This window comes from Oncorhynchus kisutch, linkage group LG30 (assembly GCF_002021735.2).
Source record: "Oncorhynchus kisutch isolate 150728-3 linkage group LG30, Okis_V2, whole genome shotgun sequence".
Lineage (NCBI taxonomy): Eukaryota > Metazoa > Chordata > Actinopteri > Salmoniformes > Salmonidae > Oncorhynchus > Oncorhynchus kisutch.
The window spans coordinates 38,940,684-38,960,766 of NC_034203.2; the positions used below are offsets into that span (position 1 = coordinate 38,940,684).

The 20,083-nt window shown below is 45.3% G+C and overlaps 1 protein-coding gene across 1 annotated transcript in view; it reads left to right on the plus strand.

Annotated features, from left to right (window-relative positions):
- Positions 1-20,083, plus strand: part of LOC109874777 (G protein-activated inward rectifier potassium channel 3) — a 38,966-nt gene that overhangs the window by 632 nt on the left and 18,251 nt on the right. The window lies entirely within an intron of this gene.

The window sequence follows — 20,083 nt, forward strand, 5'->3', positions numbered from 1 at the left end:
ATAAAGTGCACTACTATTGACCAGGGCTCAGGTCAAAAGCAGTGCCCTATAGAGGGAGCACGTGCCATTTTGGGATGCAACTTAAGTGATCATGTCTTCACAGTACTGTGTGTATGAAATGATCAACAGTATGTTGGCTGCTGGAGGAAAGGGAAACAGTACAGATCTGATGAAGCTCCCCTGGTCGGCAGCCACAATAATACATGTGTTTACATGCAGATTTCACATTAGTCACACAGTACACAGAATGTTCCTGTGGGGCGACTTCACAGGATAAGAGAGGTCACTGGATACGTCCCAAATTGCACCCTAAGTGCACAACTTTTGACCAGAGCCCTACGGGACATGGTTCAAAGTAGTGCACTATTTAGGGAAAGTAGTAGTGCACTAATAGGGTGCCATTTGGTTAGTAGACTATTTGTATTTGTAGATGTTCCTGTTACAGCCCAGTTACAACGATCAAACTCACGGAAGTCAATAATTTTCTAAAACACGGAATCTCTTCTAAAAATATATAATTAATTACTTTAAAATGTATGTCCTTAAATCCTATAAATATATTTCCTGAAGGATAGCAGAGTTGCTAAAACATCTGAAACCCTACGCTACTTCAAATAGTATCTTAAATGACCCCCCCCCCCCCTCCCCCGAATTGTAAATCACTCTGCTATATGACTAAAATTTACAAATTCGTCTCAAACTTGCAACAGAAATAACACGTACTGCCTTCTACTGCAGGATTCCTGGGCTATACTGTGGTTGTGGGTGTGTGTACTGTATCTGCATGTGTGGTGTACGTGTGTTTCTCTCTCAACAGCCCAGCTTGCAAATACATTGCATTTGGAAAGTATTCAGACCCCTTGACTTTTTCCACATATTGTTACGTTACAACCTTATTCTAAAATGTATTAAAAGTTTTTTTACCCTCATAAATTTACACACAATATCCCATAATGACGAAGCAAAAACAGGTTTTAAGAAATATAACATTTTCATAAGTATTCAGACCCTTTACTCAGTACATTGAAGCCTCTTTGGCAGTTATTACAGCCTTGAGTCTTCTTGGGTATGAAGCTACAAGCTTGGCACACCTGTATTTGAGGAGTTTCTCCCATTCTTCTCTGCAGATCCTCTCAAGCTCTGTCAGGTTGGATGGGGAGCGTTGCTGCACAGCTATTTTCAGGTCTTTCAGGTCCAGAGATGTTCGATCGGGTTCAAGTCCAGGCTCTGGCTGGGCCACTCAAGAACATCCAGAGACTTGTCCCGAAGACACTCATGCGTTGTCTTGGCTGTGTGCTTTGGGTCGTTGTCCTGTTGGAAGGTGAACCTTCGCCCCAGTCGTAGGTCCTGAGTGCTCTGGAGCAGGTTTTCATCAAGGATCTGTCTGTACTTTGCTCTGTTCATCTTTGCCTCGATCCTGACTAGTCTACCAGTTCCTGCCGCTGAAAAACATCCCCACAGCATGATGCTGCCACCACCATGCTTCAACATAGGGATGGTGCCAGGTTTACTCCAGACGTGACTCTTGGCATTCAGGCCAAAGAGTTCAATCTTGGTTTCATCAGACCAGAGAATCTTGTTTTTCGTGGTCTGAGAGTCCTTTTGGTGTCTTTTGGCAAACTCCAAGAGGGCTGTCATGTACCTTTTACTGAGGGGTGTCTTCCGTCTGGCCACTCTACCATAAAGGCCTGATTGGTAGATTGCTGCAGAGATTAAATTCCTTCTGGAAGGTTCTCCCATCTCCACAGAGGAACTCTGGGGCACTGTCAGAGAGACCATGGGGTTCTTGGTCACCTCCCTGACCAAGGCCCTTCTCCCACGATTGCTCAGTTTGGCCGAGCGGCCAGCTCTAGAAAGAGTCTTGGTGGTTCCTAACTACTAGGCCACTGTGTTCTTGGGGACCTTCAATGCTGCAGGCATTTTTTGCTACCCTTCCCCAGATCTGTGCCTCGACACAATCCTGTCTTGGAGCTCCACGGCCAATTCCTTCGACCTCATGGCTTGGTAATTACTCTGACATGCAAGGTCAACTGTGGGACCTTATGTAGACAGGTGTGTGCCTTTCCAATGTCCAATCAATTGAATTTACCACAGGCGGACTCCAATTAAGTTGTAGAAACTTCTCAAAAATGATCAATGGAAACAGGATGCACCTGAGCTCAATTTCCAGTCTCATAGCAAAAGGTCTGAATACTAATGTAAATAAGGTATTTCTGGTTTTATTTGTAATAACTTTGCAAAAATGTGTAAAAACCTGTTTTCGCTTTGTCATTATGGGGTTTTGTGTGTAGATTGAAAGCTGTAACGTAACAAAATGTGTAAAAAGAGAAGGGGTCTGAATACTTTCTGAATACACTGTATTAATTAGTGCCCATCACAGACTCAGCCTGCCTGGAGATGACAGTGGCAGGGCTTATAAAGCATCCATTCTGTGATCAAAGGCTTTGCACACATTAGCATGCTGATTATCAGGTTTGGACGTGATTAGTGGCTTGCCATTCAGTTTTCATGAAAAAGTCGGCATTCAATGGACAAATGTCGAGTCATAGGCAATATGAGTGCCTGGCCAGATTAACACTAAGTTAGAATACACTTTTAATCTAGCCCAAGTGGCGCAGCGGTCTAAGGCACTGCATCTCAGTGCAAGAGGCATCACTACAGACTCTGGTTTGATTCCAGGCTGTATCACAACCGACCGTAATTGGGAGTCCCATAGGGCGGTGCACAATTGGCCCAGCATCGTTAGGGTTTGGCCGGGGTAGGCTGTCATTGTAAAATAAGAATTTGTTCTTAACCCACTTGCCTAGTTAAATCAAATATACAAACAAAAAGGCCTCTGGTGGAAGGTAAGGGCATTTGGGTGCCCTTTGGAACATACTACTGTATGTAAACTCCTACTGTATGTAAACTCCTACTGTATGTAAACTCCTACTGTAAAGTCCTTTCTGTTGACTCTCCAGGCAGATAGACTAGGTGTTTTAGGTACCCAGAAGAAGAAATAATTGCTCTGTGCGCTGTGATTACTACTAACAACATTGATGCTAAATGTTGTTACTGATGTAATTATGTTATTGCTACACAGGTTTAAGTGCAATTTTAAAGGGGTAGTTCCCCTAAATTACAAAATTACATGTTGGTTTAAGATGGCATTTGGGAGACAGGTGCCAGGTAAACAAAACCAAAGCATTGATTGCTGTCTTACCTGGGCCATAGACTGCTTATAGGTCAAGGAAACCATGTTATTGTGTAATTTGGGTGGACTATCCCTTTAAACAGATCAGTGGCCTTGTGGTTAGTGTGTTTGCCCTGAGATTGGAAAGTTGGTAGTTCGATCCCTGGCCGAGTCATACCAAAGACTGTAAAAATGGGACCCCGATGCTTCTCTGCTTGGCACTCAGCATTGAGGAGATTGATTGAGGGTAAGGCCATGCGATACACTAATGTCCTGTCCAGGGGGTGTACTTGTACGTCAAGCTGTTCACTATGGATGCAAGGCGAGTCATACCAAAGACCATCTATGATATCAAAATGACAGTGTTTATTTACATTTACTTACTTACATTTGCTTACAAACACTGGAGTACGACAAATAGACTAAGTTTATTTATAAGCTATATTCTACATGAATCCATGGGTACATATAATTTATTTACAGGTCAACAAATTGATGTAGCAACTGCAGATTACCCCTTTTAAGTGTTACCAAGAATTGAATAACTAAGATTCCTTTAAAACGACACAATAAGACATTATAGAAAGAGAGAGGCCGTGTTTGGGAGAATCAAAAACCGTGATGTACAATGGGTAAATTGTGACTGACTTCACAAATAACAATGAGTAGTTATTTATGATGCGTCAAGTCTCCTCCTTAACCAGGCCGACACAGGAACAGGTTACTGTAGCTCTCTCACTGTGTCCCTCAACCCATTCACCCTTTAAGGGGAGCACTTTTACCTTCCAACCTTGTACTAAACACACCTGATTTTTTTTACCTTTATTTAACTAGGCAAGTCAGTTAAGAACAAATTCTTATTTTCAATGATGGCCTAGGAACAGTGGGTTAACTGCCTGTTCAGGGGCTGAACAACAGATTTGTACCTTGTCAGCTCGGGGGTTTGAACCAACGCTCTAACCACTAGGCTACCCTGCCGATTCAACTAATATGGTTTGGTGATGACTTGTATCAGGTATGTTAGTGCAGGACTGTAACAAAAAAACGACCCTCCCTGGATGAGTGTCCACAGAAATGGCTTGAGGAACACCTGTTCTAATACAAGATCAACCCTGCAATGCAAACCCATTAAAGGGACAATCTGGGATTCAAACAAAAACTAAATGGAAACCCTGCCGCTTGAGGGATGAGGCTGACAAAAAAATGCAACCCCTCTCAAATTCATAAAGAATCGATGGCTATATATCATTCATTTAAAAGTCCAAAACAGGATGTATAAATCCCAGATGTCTCCTTTAATCTGCTTGTTCAAAACAGCTGTCCCTTTGCCATAAAACTAGTTGACACATACAGCACATCATTCATTCACTTACACAAATGCACACAATTTCAAATTCAATGTAGTTGGGTAGTCAGTAACAGATGTCCATGGAAACTTTAGCACTTTCAGTAGGACATCAACACAAAGGCTAATGGGCCCTGGTCAAAAGTAGTGTACTATAGAGGCTCTGGTCAAAAGTAGTGTACTTGAGGGACACTATTCCCCCAGGGAATAGGGTGCTATTTGGGACGCGGATAAAGTCTAGTTGCTCGTTATAATCAAGTCAAGTAAATGGCATAGTTTGTGGGGCGAAAGGGTAGTCAGGGTTCGGTAATTCTACTATTGCCATTGTGTGTTTAATGTTTGATAATATAGTCATAGTATGGAGAAACATTTAACCTTGAAATGTTGTGGTAAGCCTATGGGGGGCCGGTTCCTGATAGTAGGTCTTACAATTATGTGAATAAATCTGTGCATGCATCTCAAATAGCACGCTATTCCCCATATAGTGCACTACTTTTAACCACTATGGGCCCTGGTCAAAAGTAGTGCACTGTAAAGAGAATAATGATACTTCACATAAATGTCCATCCACATCATTTCACACTTTCTTAATTTCTATTTATATTCCAGCATATTCTCTTGACCTCAATTTGACCTTCGGACATTAAACATCATTTTAAAACCTTGTATACATCACAAATGGCACCGCATTCCCTATTATAGTGCACTACATTGACCAGGGCCCATAGAGGACTATATCGTAAGTAGAAAGGCATTTGTCACTCCCCTTATGAGTCCTCAGTAAACACCCAAAGGTGGCACTTGAGATAGTAACATTGAGTAAATAACATCTTAAAATAATCTCTAATGTCTAGAATATTTTTCTAGAACCTCTAACGTCTAGAATAACGTGTAGAACTTCTAACATCTAGAATTAAGCAATATGGCCCGAGGGGGTGTGGCAAATGGCCAATATGCCATGACTGCTCTTAGGCACAACGCAACGCGCCCTTAGCCGTAGTATATTGAACATATACCACAAACCCACGAGGTGCCTTATTGCTATTATAAACTGATTAGCAACGTAATTAGAGCAGTAAAAATACATGTTTTGTCAGACCTGTGGTCTACGGTCTGATATACCAAGGCTGTCAGCTAATCAGCATTCAGGGCTCGAACCACCCAGTTTATAATAATGTTTAGAACCTCTAACGCCTAGAATAACCCATAGCCCCTTTGATGACTCCAGGCTCCTTGTGTGTTGTGTCAAACAGTTGAAGCACCTGCTGCCTGCCTCTCTACAATAACCTACAAAATATTTCCTTAAGGGTTTCATTTCGAAACTAGCACACCATGCAGGAGCATTGTAGAGGTCTGAATATAGGTAACCTAAGCCTCGTCCGAGCATAGAATAGTCCATAGGGGCAGAACTCCCTTCTCCTGTTCCAGTAGTGAGGCAGCTTGATGTACAAGCACACCCCTCGGACAGAATGCTAGTGAATATGGCAACTAGAATTTACACAGTAGATGAAAAGCACGTGCTCTATGACTCTCTCTGTTGCCATGGTGAAGAAAACCCGTAGACCAAACAAACTGTACAGACAGAAAAATAGTTTGGAGAAGATGAAGAAGGTGGCTACTGAAACCATTCAGTGTCGGTATCCAAAATGGCACCCTATCCCCTATATAGTGTATCACTTTTGACTAGGGCCAATATGGTTAATCTTTGAGCAAGGTCACCAGTGGAAACCATAGAAGAAGCACTTGGGCACATGTGTCTCCAGGTTGTATCCAAAATGGCACCCTATTCCCACAGGGCTCTGGTCAAATGTAGAGCACTATATAGGGAATGGGGTGTCATTTGGAATGCGCACATGTGCCTCCTTGTAGGCTTCAGCAGCAACTGCAATGACAAACAGTCACACACCGACTAATACCCTGACTGATTCAACGCATGCAAGGAAAAATGGCAATGCTGAGGTTGTTGAAACCACATCAGAGATTCTGTCTGCTGTTGATCTGGCTCACACCTCTTCCTCCCCTCTTCTCCACTAATTTCCCCTCCCTCCCTCCCTTCCTCTCCCACCCCTCCACTCTTCTCCCTCCCTTTCTTCTCCCTCTCTTCTCCCTCCCTCCCTCTCCCCCTCCATCCCTCCCTCCTCCCCATCCTTCCCTCCCTTCCCCTCTACCCCTCCCTTCATTTCCCTCCCCCCTCCCCTCCCCTCCCTCCCTCCCCTGAGTAGTCAGGTAGTAAGTAGTGCACTGTGACACCGTGCAGCAACACCGTGCAGAAAAGCCATGCAACCAACACCAGCCTGCATCCCTAATGACACCTTTTCCCAATATAGTACACTTCTTTTGACCAATGCAAATAGGAAAGCAGCCCTTGCAACACCATGCAGCCTACCTCTGTGCTAATGGATATCTAAAATGCCATCTTATTGCAGACCTGAAAGTAAGACAGACACTTTATCCTATGTTGTTTTTTAAATGTCCTGTATTTCGGACCTATGACTTAAGCTAGTGTCTGAACTTTGACCCATGACTTAGGCTAGTGTCTGATCTTTGACCCATGACTTAGGCTAGTGTCTGAACTTTGCTATATAAGTTAAAACATAAGTTGAATACCACGTTTGGACCTTGTCCTGGATATATATAAAAACAAATAGCATATGCATTACGCTTATTTTCTTATATGATTCAACCTGCCTCTATAAAGGGATAACCGTCTGAAACAGAGAAGCCGCCACTGCCTATCAATAACTGATTATTCCTGTTACTATGTAGACTAGATAGATACATTATGGTTAGCTATAGAGCCTTGCTATACTGCAGTGTTAGATGGTACAGCCTACATATAATTGACTGTTAAGAATGATTTCTCAAGTCAGCTTTGCACTCCCATACAATACAAAACATTGCTTTACGCAGCAGGCTAGGTTACTGCAGGTATATACTAGCGCCTATGAAAAAAAGGTATATACGTGCACACACACTAAGTTAAAAATGTAGTGAACGGTAGTGCATTAACAACGGTCGTTAGCCAAATTATAACCCCATTGCAATTTTACACGTCTCCCTAAAAAATACACCCCACCATGTCATCAAATACATATTCACATCGCGCCATCAATCGCTGTTTAACGTTGATCAATCGAAGGCGGAACATGTTCCGTGTGTGCAAGTTTAAAGCGCCGTTAATTATAAGGTTTGCAGATGCGTCTTAGCTGACTGTGTGTGTTTACCAAGACCCACACAGCCACCCTGCGCTACCGTGTACGTGAAGCAAAAATAGACAGCCCCTCCCCTGAAAAATTATATCTGCATGGCAAAGCATTATCAGAGTATAAAAAATGCATAAATATTTGCGAGATCATTATAAACGCGAAATGACAGAGATACGCATCCTACCTGGAAGATGCCTGGCGCGGCCGTTGCAGTTCCCCTGCGCCCAGCTTCAGTCGCTGAGAGAACTGCACAGCCCTTCTGCTGAGCATGCCTATTACGATAAGGAAGGGAAGACGCGCTGCCTGGACGGAGTGGAGTTTCCTCCACCAGCTCTTCAGCCTGTGCTGTGCTGTGCGTTCGTCGTTCCTTTAAAAGGGATTTCAAAATGGTTTCTTCCAAACTGTGTAATAAGTTTTTTTTTTCTTGACAGAGGCGTCAATAAATGTTTTACATATTATTGATTGTGTTTCAATGGAAGCATGTATCCATACATACCATTATGCCATAAATATATGTCTCTGAATACATTCATATATATATACGTGAGTATTCATGGGTTTACACGTACTACACACACACACCACACACGATGATTATATTCTGTCATTAAAACCATAATTCCCCTCAATGTACAAGACAGTGTAATACGTGTGTAATTACTCTATAATACCTGAAAGCAGCTCACCCGTTCCACAATACATCTTATATACCCTTAGACTTGGTTTGACAAGGTGAGACCCTCATACAAAGAGCCACATGTTGCCGATGTAGCATAGCATCTGCACTCCTTCTACTTTCTGTGTTCTTATTTTATTCACCACCCCTTTGGACAGACACCACACATACAGTGACAGAACGACCACTCTGAATACCTCATCAGCCTCAGAATCAGTTTTTCTCCCTGCTTTAGTAGGCAGGTATGCTCATTCTCTCCCTGCTTTAGTAGGCAGGTATGCTCATTCTCTCCCTGCTTTAGCAGGCAGGTATGCTCATTCTCTCCCTGCTTTAGTAGGCAGGTATGCTCATTCTCTCCCTGCTTTAGTAGGCAGGTATGCTCATTCTCTCCCTGCTTTAGTAGGCAGGTATGCTCATTCTCTCCCTGCTTTAGTAGGCAGGTATGCTCATTCTCTCCCTGCTTTAGTAGACAGGTATGCTCATTCTCTCCCTGCTTTAGTAGGCAGGTATGCTCATTCTCTCCCTGCTTTAGTAGACAGGTATGCTCATTCTCTCCCTGCTTTAGTAGACAGGTATGCTCATTCTCTCCCTGCTTTAGTAGACAGGTATGCTCATTCTCTCCCTGCTTTAGTAGACAGGTATGCTCATTCTCTCCCTGCTTTAGTAGGCAGGTATGCTCATTCTCTCCCTGCTTTAGTAGGCAGGTATGCTCATTCTCTCCCTGCTTTAGTAGACAGGTATGCTCATTCTCTCCCTGCTTTAGTAGGCAGGTATGCTCATTCTCTCCCTGCTTTAGTAGGCAGGTATGCTCATTCTCTCCCTGCTTTAGTAGGCAGGTATGCTCATTCTCTCCCTGCTTTAGTAGGCAGGTATGCTCATTCTCTCCCTGCTTTAGTAGACAGGTATGCTCATTCTCTCCCTGCTTTAGTAGGCAGGTATGCTCATTCTCTCCCTGCTTTAGTAGACAGGTATGCTCATTCTCTCCCTGCTTTAGTAGGCAGGTATGCTCATTCTCTCCCTGCTTTAGTAGGCAGGTATGCTCATTCTCTCCCTGCTTTAATAGGCAGGTATGCACAATCTCTCCCTGCTTTAGTAGACAGGTATGCTCATTCTCTCCCTGCTTTAGTAGGCAGGTATGCTCATTCTCTCCCTGCTTTAGTAGGCAGGTATGCTCATTCTCTCCCTGCTTTAGTAGACAGGTATGCTCATTCTCTCCCTGCTTTAGTAGGCAGGTATGCTCATTCTCTCCCTGCTTTAGTAGGCAGGTATGCTCATTCTCTCCCTGCTTTAGTAGACAGGTATGCTCATTCTCTCCCTGCTTTAGTAGGCAGGTATGCTCATTCTCTCCCTGCTTTAGTAGGCAGGTATGCTCATTCTCTCCCTGCTTTAGTAGGCAGGTATGCTCATTCTCTCCCTGCTTTAGTAGGCAGGTATGCTCATTCTCTCCCTGCTCTGACATCACTGTACTAGTTTATGTTCTCCTCCCTCTGCTATTAACTGTAGGCCTATGCTGTCATAGGGGGCATCCCACATAGCACCTTATTCCCTACACAATGCACACATTTTGAACGGGGCCCTAATTCCCTATATAATGCACTACTTTTGAACAGGGCGCTATTCCCTATATAATGCACTACTTTTGACTACTGGACAAAATAATTGTACAAAAGGGATTAGGTTTCCATTTGGGATGCCACCTCTGTTTCTCTCTGCCATCAGAACATGAGCCCCTTTAACACGTGGTCTGTAACACATTTCTCGGTGAGGATGTGGTGGTCACGGCATCCCGCGGGTTCCCTTTAAGCGCAGCATGTTACAGCTGGCACGGGAAGGAAGGCATGAGCAAGAGTTCATTTAATTAACCAAACTGTCTTGGCACTGGATGGGACAGGGACACACTCACTGACGAGTCATCGCCGTTAGCAAGGCACCACCAAGGGCGAGTTTCAGCAACTGCCATACAGCTCAAACTTAACCCTGAGGGAACATGCTGCTGTGCTGCTGTGCTACATGCTGCTGTGCTACATGCTGCTGTGCTGCTGTGCTACATGCTGCTGTGCTACATGCTGCTGTGCTGCTGTGCTGCTGTGCTGCTGTGCTGCTGTGCTGCTGTGCTGCTGTGCTACATGCTGCTGTGCTGCTGTGCTGCTGTGCTGCTGTGCTGCATGCTGCTGTGCTGCTGTGCCGCTGTGCTACATGCTGCTGTGCTGCTGTGCTGCATGCTGCTGTGCTGCTGTGCTACATGCTGCTGTGCTACATGCTGCTGTGCTGCATGCTGCTGTGCTGCTGTGCTGCTGTGCTACATGCTGCTGTGCTGCTGTGCTGCATGCTGCTGTGCTGCTGTGCTACATGCTGCTGTGCTGCTGTGCTGCATGCTGCTGTGCTGCTGTGCTGCTGTGCTACATGCTGCTGTGCTGCTGTGCTACATGCTGCTGTGCTGCTGTGCTACATGCTGCTGTGCTGCTCTGCTGCATGCTGCTGTGCTGCTGTGCTGCTGTGCTACATGCTGCTGTGCTGCTGTGCTACATGCTGCTGTGCTGCTGTGCTACATGCTGCTGTGCTGCTGTGCTGCTGTGCTGCATGCTCTGTGGGACACTGTGCTCTGATAGTTCATTTGGGTCTTTAATGAATGCTCACTGTACTGTAGAGAGGGTCTAGTAGTCTCTTCTCATACTGTAGAGAGGGTCTAGTAGTCTCTTCTCATACTGTAGAGAGGGTCTAGTAGTCTCTTCTCTTACTGTAGATATAGTCTAATTGTCTCTTATCCTACTGTAGAGAGGGTCTAATAGTCTCTTCTCTTAGTGTAGAGGGGGTCTAGTAGTCTCTTCTCTTAATGTAGAGAGGGTCTAGTAGTCTATTAATATACTGTAGAGAGGGTCCAGTAGTCTATTAATATACTGTAGAGAGGGTCTAGTAGTCTCTTCTCCTACTGTAGAGAGGGTCTAGTAGTATCTTCTCTTACTGTAGAGAGGGTCTAGTAGTCTCTTCTCCTACTGTAGAGAGGGTCTGGTAGTCTCTTCTCTTCTCTTAATGTAGAGAGGGTCTAGTAGTCTCTTCTCCTACTGTAGAGAGGGTCTAGTAGTCTCTTCTCCTACTGTAGAGAGGGTCTAGTAGTATCTTCTCTTACTGTAGAGAGGGTCTAGTAGTCTCTTCTCCTACTGTAGAGAGGGTTTGGTAGTCTCTTCTCTTACTGTAGAGAGGGTATGGTAGTCTCTTCTCTTACTGTAGAGAGGGTCTAGTAGTCTATTCTTTACTGTAGAGAGGGTCTATTAGTCTCTTGTCTTCTCTTACTGTAGAGAGAGTCTGGTAGTCTCTTCGCTTACTGTACAGGGGATCTAATAGTCTCTTCTCCTACTGTAGAGAGGGTCTAGTAGTCTCTTCTATTCTCTTACTGTGGAGAGGGTCTAGTAGTCTATTAATATACTGTAGAGAGGGTCTAGTAGTCTCTTCTCTTCTCTTAATGTAGAGAGGGTCTAGTAGTCTCTTCTCTTAATGTAGAGAGGGTCTAGTAGTCTATTAATATACTGTAGAGAGGGTCCAGTAGTCTATTAATATACTGTAGAGAGGGTCTAGTAGTCTCTTCTCTTACTGTAGAGAGGGTCTATTAGTCTCTTCTCTTACTCTAGAGATGGTCTGGTAGTCTCCTCTCTTACTGTGGATAGTTTCTGGTAGTCTCTTCTCTTACTGTAGAGAGGGTCTAATAGTCTCTTCTCTTACTATAGAGAGGGTCTAGTAGTCTCTTCTATTCTCTTACTGTGGAGAGGGTCTAGTAGTCTATTAATATACTGTAGAGAGGGTCTAGTAGTCTCTTCTCTTCTCTTAATGTAGAGAGGGTCTAGTAGTCTCTTCTCTTAATGTAGAGAGGGTCTAGTAGTCTATTAATATACTGTAGAGAGGGTCCAGTAGTCTATTAATATACTGTAGAGAGGGTCTAGTAGTCTCTTCTCTTACTGTAGAGAGGGTCTAGTAGTCTCTTCTCTTACTGTAGAGAGGGTCTATTAGTCTCTTCTCTTACTCTAGAGATGGTCTGGTAGTCTCCTCTCTTACTGTGGATAGTTTCTGGTAGTCTCTTCTCTTACTGTAGAGAGGGTCTAATAGTCTCTTCTCTTACTATAGAGAGGGTCTAGTAGTCTCTTCTCCTACTGTAGAGAGGGTATGGTGGTCTCTTCTGTTACTGTAGAGAGGGTCTAGTAATCTTCTCTTACTGTATACAGGGTCTGGTAGTCTCTTCTCTTACTGTAGAGAGGGTCTAGTAGTCTCTTCTCTTACTGGGGAGAGGGTCTGGTAGTCTCTTCTCTTACTGTAGAGAGGGTCTAGTAGTCTATTCTCTTACTGGGGAGAGGGTCTAGTAGTCTATTAATATACTGTAGAGAGGGTCCAGTAGTCTATTAATATACTTTAGAGAGGGTCTAGTAGTATCTTCTCTTACTGTAGAGAGGGTCTATTCGTCTCTTGTCTTAATGTAGAGAGGGTCTAGTAATCTTCTCTTACTGTATACAGGGTCTGGTAGTCTCTTCTCTTACTGTAGAGAGGGTCTAGTAGTCTCTTCTTTTACTGTAGAGAGGGTCTAGTTGTCTCTTATACTGTAGAGAGGGTCTGGTAGTCTCTTCTCTTACTGTAGAGAGGGTCTAGTAGTCTTCTATTTCTGTTGACCGGGTCTGGTAGTCTCTTCTCCTACTGTAGAGAGGGTCTAGTAGTCTCTTCTCTTACTGGGGAGAGGGTCTGGTAGTCTCTTCTCTTACTGTAGAGAGGGTCTAGTAGTCTATTCTCTTACTGGGGAGAGGGTCTAGTAGTCTATTAATATACTGTAGAGAGGGTCCAGTAGTCTATTAATATACTTTAGAGAGGGTCTAGTAGTATCTTCTCTTACTGTAGAGAGGGTCTATTCGTCTCTTGTCTTAATGTAGAGAGGGTCTATTCGTCTCTTCTCTTAATGTATAGATTGTCTAGTAGTCTCTTCTCTTACTGTAGAGAGGGTCTAGTAGTCTCTTATCTTACTGTAGAGAGGGTCTAGTAGTCTCTTCTCTTACTGTAGAGAGGGTCTGGTAGTCTCTTCTCTTACTGCAGAGAGGGTCTAGTAGTCTCTTCTCTTACTGTAGAGAGGGTCTAGTAGTCTCTTCTCCTACTGTAGAGAGGGTCTGGTAGTCTCTTCTCTTCTCCTACTGTAGAGAGGGTCTGGTAGTCTCTTCTCTTCTCCTACTGTAGAGAGGGTCTGGTAGTCTCTTCTCTTCTCCTACTGTAGAGAGGGTCTGGTAGTCTCTTACTGTAGAGAGGGTCTAGTAGTCTCTTCTCTTACTGTAGAGAGGGTCTGGTATCTCTTCTCCTACTGTAGAGAGGTTCTAGTAGTCTTCTCTTAATGTAGAGAGGGTCTGATAGTCTCTTCTCTTACTTTAGAGAGGGTCTGGTAGTATCTTACTGTAGAGAGGGTCTAGTAGTCTCTTCTCTTACTGTAGAGAAGGTCTCGTAGTCTCCCTCACCATGTTCTGGGCTCTCTGCTCTGTTTCCTCCTCCCGGGTATAATATGTCTGGGTTTTTTTAAAGCGAGGGTGCGTTTGTCCACTCTTATCAGCAGAGGTGTAGGGAGAGACCTCCTCTTTGATGCCCATCCTAGGTTTTTCCCAAATGGTCCCCTATTCCAGAGCCCTACGGTCCAGAGCCCTAAGGTCCCTGGTCAAAGGTAGTGCACTACGAAGGGAATAGAATGCCTTTTGGGACGGAACCCTACTGGCGATGACAGCAGTATCTCCCGCCACAGGAAGGCCCAGGCTCTGGCCTTGTGTTTGACGTCCAATCAGATTACAGATCCTGCCAGTTGTGAACACCAACGCTGAGTGCTGCATCATCTTTTCCAGCACTGCTGCCTCCCTGATGAGGCTGGATACTCTTGGCACCCTATTCCCTACATAGTGCATATCCCTATGGGCTCTGGTCAATAGTAGTACACTAATAGGGTGGCATTACAATGCTACTAGCTAGAAGTGTTTTCCTGCCACTGTAATAAGAGTATATCATTAAATGACAGAGGGGAATTCATTCAGCCTTAAGGCTGTGATACAATTGCAAAAAAAAAACATTTTTCCATAGAAAATGTGCACGTTTTTATAATCTGGGAATAGTTATCGGCAGTGCCACTTAGTGGCCAGTTTTTAATAATCCTCCAAACACAGAACACAGATGTTGGTAATGAGATCAGTCTGCGGTTCCAAAATATTTTGGGAAAACGTGGCAGATGTTTTTGAGCTCACACCCTGGGGTGTGTGTCACTGTTCAGGCACCATGTTATGCGGTTCTATGCACCGTGTCTCCAGTGCGCCTTCACAGCCCAGTGCGTCCTGTGCCAGCGCCCCGCACTTGCCGGGCTAAAGTAAGCATGCAGCCAGAACGGGTTGTGCCAGTTCTACGCTCCAGACCTCCAGTGCGCCTCCACAGTCCAGTACGTCCTGTGCCTCCTCCCCGCACTCGCCCTGAGGTGCGTGTCATCAGCCCAGTGCCATCTGTACCGGTCCCACGCATCAGGCCTCCAGTGCGCCTCCATAGTCCAGAGCTTCCGGCGACAGTTCCCAGTCCAGAGCTTCCGGCGACCTTTCACAGTCCGGAACCTCCTGATACGGTCCATGGTCCAGAACCTCCTGAGACGGTCCATGGTCCGGAACCTCCTGAGACGGTCCATGGTCCGGAACCTCCTGAGACGGTCCATGGTCCGGAACCTCCTGAAACGGTCCGCGGTCCAGAGGCTCCAACGACGGTCCGCGGTCCAGAGTCTCCAACGACGGTCCGCGGTCCAGAGTCTCCAACGACGGTCCGCGGTCCAGAGTCTCCAACGACGGTCCGCGGTCCAGGGTCTCCAACGACGGTCCGCGGTCCAGAGTCTCCAACGACGGTCCGCGGTCCACAGTCTCCAACGACGGTCCGCGGTCCACAGTCTCCAACGACGGTCCGCGGTCCAGAGTCTCCAACGACGGTCCGCGGTCCAGAGTCTCCAACGACGGTCCGCGGTCCACAGTCTCCAACGATGGTCCGCGGTCCACAGTCTCCAACGACGGTCCGCGGTCCAGAGTCTCCAACGACGGTCCGCGGTCCACAGTCTCCAACGACGGTCCGCGGTCCACAGTCTCCAACGACGGTCCGCGGTCCGGAGCCCCCAGCGACGATCCACTGTCCGGAGTCCCCGGGGACGATCTACAGTCTGGTTCCTCCAGCAACGATCCACGGTCCGGTTCCACGGAAGCGGAGGGATCAGCAAGCGGAGCAGGGTCTACGCCCCAAACCGGAGCCGCCACCGAGGCTAGATGCCCACCCGGACCCTCCCTCATAGAGTCAGGTTTTGCGGCCGGGGTCCGCACCTTTGGGGGGGGGGGGGGGGTACTGTCACGCCCTGACCTTAGAGAGCCTGTTTATTTCTCTATTCGGTTAGGTCAGGGTGTGATTTGGGTGGGCATTCTAGTTTTCTATTTCTTTGTTGGCTGAGTGTGGTTCCCAATCAGAGGCAGCTGTCTATCGTTGTCTCTGATTGGGAATCATACTTTGGCAGCCTGTTTTCCACCCTAGTTTGTGGGATCTTGTTTTTACACAGTAGCTGTATAGCCCTGCAGAACTTTACGTTCGTTTATCTTTTGTAGTTTTTTGGTCTTCATTTTAAATGAAGAAGATGTTACACTTTCCACGCTTTGGTCTCATATTGTTACGACGTATGTAACAAAATCTAGTTAACAAGCTGTAAGAGATGAGGGAATAAATGAGGAAATTGAATTTTAATTTCATATCTCCATTGTCAGCAATATTGCCTAAAAAAATTGCTAGTGTATCATCATTTTTACCCGTGTCTGTCTGGCAGTCCATGGGTGGTCTTTCCCTAACTGAAGCCATGTTGAGCCTGTCTGACCTTAACTGAAGCCATGTTGGGCCTGTCTGACCTTAACTGAAGCCATGTTGAGCCTGTCTGACCTTAACTGAAGCCATGTTGGGCCTGTCTGACTCAGACCCTAACTGAAGCCATGTTGGGCCTGTCTGACCCTAACTGAAGCCATACTGTATCTGTCTGTTCCCAACCCTAACTGAAGCCTTGTTGGGCCTGTCTGACCCTAACTGAAGCCATACTGTATCTGTCTGACCCCAACCCTAACTGAAGCCATGTTGGGCCTGTCTGACCTTAACTGAAGCCATGTTGGGCCTGTCTGACTCAGACCCTAACTGAAGCCATGTTGGGCCTGTCTGACCCTAACTGAAGCCATACTGTATCTGTCTGTTCCCAACCCTAACTGAAGCCTTGTTGGGCCTGTCTGACCCTAACTGAAGCCATACTGTATCTGTCTGACCCCAACCCTAACTGAAGCCATGTTGGGCCTGTCTGACCCTAACTGAAGCCATGTTGGGCCTGTCTGACTCAGACCCTAACTGAAGCCATGTTGGGCCTGTCTGACCCTAACTGAAGCCATGTTGGGCCTGTCTGACCCTAACTGAAGCCATGTTGGGCCTGTCTGACCCCAACCCTAACTGAAGCCTTGTTGGGCCTGTCTGACCCTAACTGAAGCCATGTTGGGCCTGTCTGACCCCAACCCTAGCTGAAGCCATGTTGGGCCTGTCTGACTCAGACCCTAACTCAAGCCTTGATGGGCCTGTCTGACTCAGACCCTAACTGAAGCCTTGTTGGGCCTGTCTGACTCAGACCCTAACTGAAGCCATGTTGGGCCTGTCTGACCCTAACCCTAACTGAAGCCATGTTGGGCCTGTCTGACCCCAACCCTAACTGAAGCCATGTTGGGCCTGTCTGACTCAGACCCTAACTGAAGCCATGTTGGGCCTGTCTGACCCCAACCCTAACTGAAGCCATGTTGGGCCTGTCTGACCCCAACCCTAACTGAAGCCATGTTGGGCCTGTCTGACCCCAACCCTAACTGGAGCCATGTTGGGCCTGTCTGACCCCAACCCTAACTGAAGCCATGTTGGGCCTGTCTGACCCCAACCCTAACTGAAGCCATGTTGGGCCTGTCTGACCCCAACCCTAACTGAAGCCAGGTTGGGCCTGTCTGACCCCAACCCTAACTGAAGCCATGTTGGGCCTGTCTGACCCCAACCCTAACTGAAGCCATGTAGGGCCTGTCTGACCCCAACCCTAACTGAAGCCATGTTGGGCCTGTCTGACCCCAACCCTAGCTGAAGCCATATTGGGCCTATTTCAGAACAGAGGGTTGACTCACTGGGTAATAAAATAATTTTGATGCAAAATTACAACTTTCATTAAGAATTATTATTATTACAGAGGAGTGTAAACATAAAATCAGTAAAAATGAAATGCCACAAGTAGCAATTAGTTCTTATGGAAGTTGGATCATACTGGAGACACAGGACGCAGCCCTAATGGCCCCCTAATCCCTATATGGTGTACTACACTTGACAAAGGTCCATAGAGCTCTGGTGAAAAGAAGTGCACTATAAAGGGAATAAGGCACCATTTGAGATGCATCCACATTCTCTAACTCTGTCATCTGAATTGAACTAACCAGTGTGGGCCCTCAAAGTTAAATATGCCATAAAAACACATGCTTTCTCATCCTAGATCTAGAAGATATAAAAACACATGCTTTCTCATCCTAGATCTAGAAGATATAAAAACACATGCTTTCTCATCCTAGATCTAGAAGATATAAAAACACATGCTTTCTCATCCTAGATCTAGAAGATATAAAAACACTATAGAAATAGGGATGGCTGTTTTGGGTTTTGCCACAACGACTTGAGGTCGAGCCTCATGGTTCATCTTGCTGCTGGACACTTCAAGACCCTTGACAGACTGTAAAATGAGAGAGAAACTATCCAATAAGTACCATAACATTTTTACCAACTACTTTTGACCAGAGCCGTATGGACCCTGGTCCAAAGTAGTGTACTGAATAGCAAATAGGGTGCCATTTGGGACCTTGTCAAATCCTTCTCAAATGAATCCTCACTGCTAGAAATGTGGAGAAATGTCCCAGGCAGAATTATGTTTTTATTTATTTTATTTATTTATTTTACCTTTATTTAACCAGGTAGGCAAGTTGAGAACAAGTTCTCATTTACAACTGCGACCCTGGCCAAGATAAAGCAAAACAGTTTGGCACGTACAACAACACAGAGTTACACATGGAGTAAAACAAACATACAGTCAATAATACAGTATAAACAAGTCTATATGTCTATATATAATGTACACTACAGTTCCTGACCTCATGGAGAAACTAACTATATAATGTGAAGACAGAATAACTGTGTCATTTGGGAATGTTTGTTGACTTGGTAAATACGTGGGAAGAACAACCTACATCCACTGTCCGGTAGCATATATGGAACCAGAGCCATACAGTATATTTAGAATATTTCCAATATATTAAATATATGGCTCTCCTGGAACTATAACACAGTAATATATGTGCATAAGACCTAATTGTCAGGACATAGTTAATCAAAGACTGAGCGCTGGGGTGAAAAATGTCCCACACACACAATAGTATTCCATCTAGAAGACTGTACAGTTCTCCAACAAACAAACCAGCAGGCCAATGTTCTGTTCCCAGTTGGAATGTTGTGACTCACTGGCATTCCTTGGAGATAAGCCAATGGGAGGGCCAGATAGTACCTGTGTCCCAAATGGCAACCTATTTACAATATCATTCTCTACTTTTGTCCAGAGCCCTATTGTCCGTGGTCAAAAGGAGTGCAGTACGTATTTAATAGGGTGCCATTTGGGACACCCCAGTAATAGGGGTTGACAAGTCTGTGACAACAAACATGAATTCATCCCTATCCCCAGAAGAGATGTATTTATGTTCATGTCAACTGGCACAACTAAAACAAAGCAAAGAGAACGACAGTCACAAATTCATGACTTCATTCCACGAAAAAAAAGCATACATTTCCATTGCACCTATAATTTTGGCTTGGCAGGGTTTACACATAATGGCCTCTCATTAAAAACTAGAATTAGTGCTTGTGAATCACGCGTGGTTCAACTGTGAAGCATACCATGGGAAAACACTATAAACTACCGACACTTTAATTATCTGAACCAAATTGGTCTGAGAGATCTTTTGTATTGTGGCATAACCTAAAGAGCGGCAAGACTAAATGCAGTGCGTGAATGGATGCTTATTGTAGATCATCACACGTATTGCAAAGACCCAGAGCTACTGTAGGTAAGACTTTAGAACTGTGGATCTGTTCTCTAAAGGGAGGCTTTACATGCTCGAGGCTCATTAACACAACCCATAGGGCTCTTGTCTAAAGTAGTGCACTATATAGAGAATAGGGTTCCATTTGGGCCACAGATATGTTCACTAGGACCAAACTAATGAGGAGTTTAAAGCTGTATGAAGACACATGGCCATTGTGTTCTTGTGTTAGACCAGTACCCTTCCAGGGCTCCACAAAGGGACAAGGCAGTTTCCTGGACAACTCATTTTCTTGTTGTTTTGTATTTGTTACTTACTGACCATAACTAACTACGGCTACACCAGTCTACTGCTGCTGACTACCCTGATCCTCTATCCCCTCCCAGCTTCTCTCTCTCTCGAAGGATACATACGTCCCAAATGGCACCCTATTCCCTATAGTACATAGGACTCTGGTCAGCAGCGGTGCATAGGCTGCTGTTTTGGACACAGACAAAGCCCAGTACCTCAGATCATAATGCTGTAATAGCGGGTTTT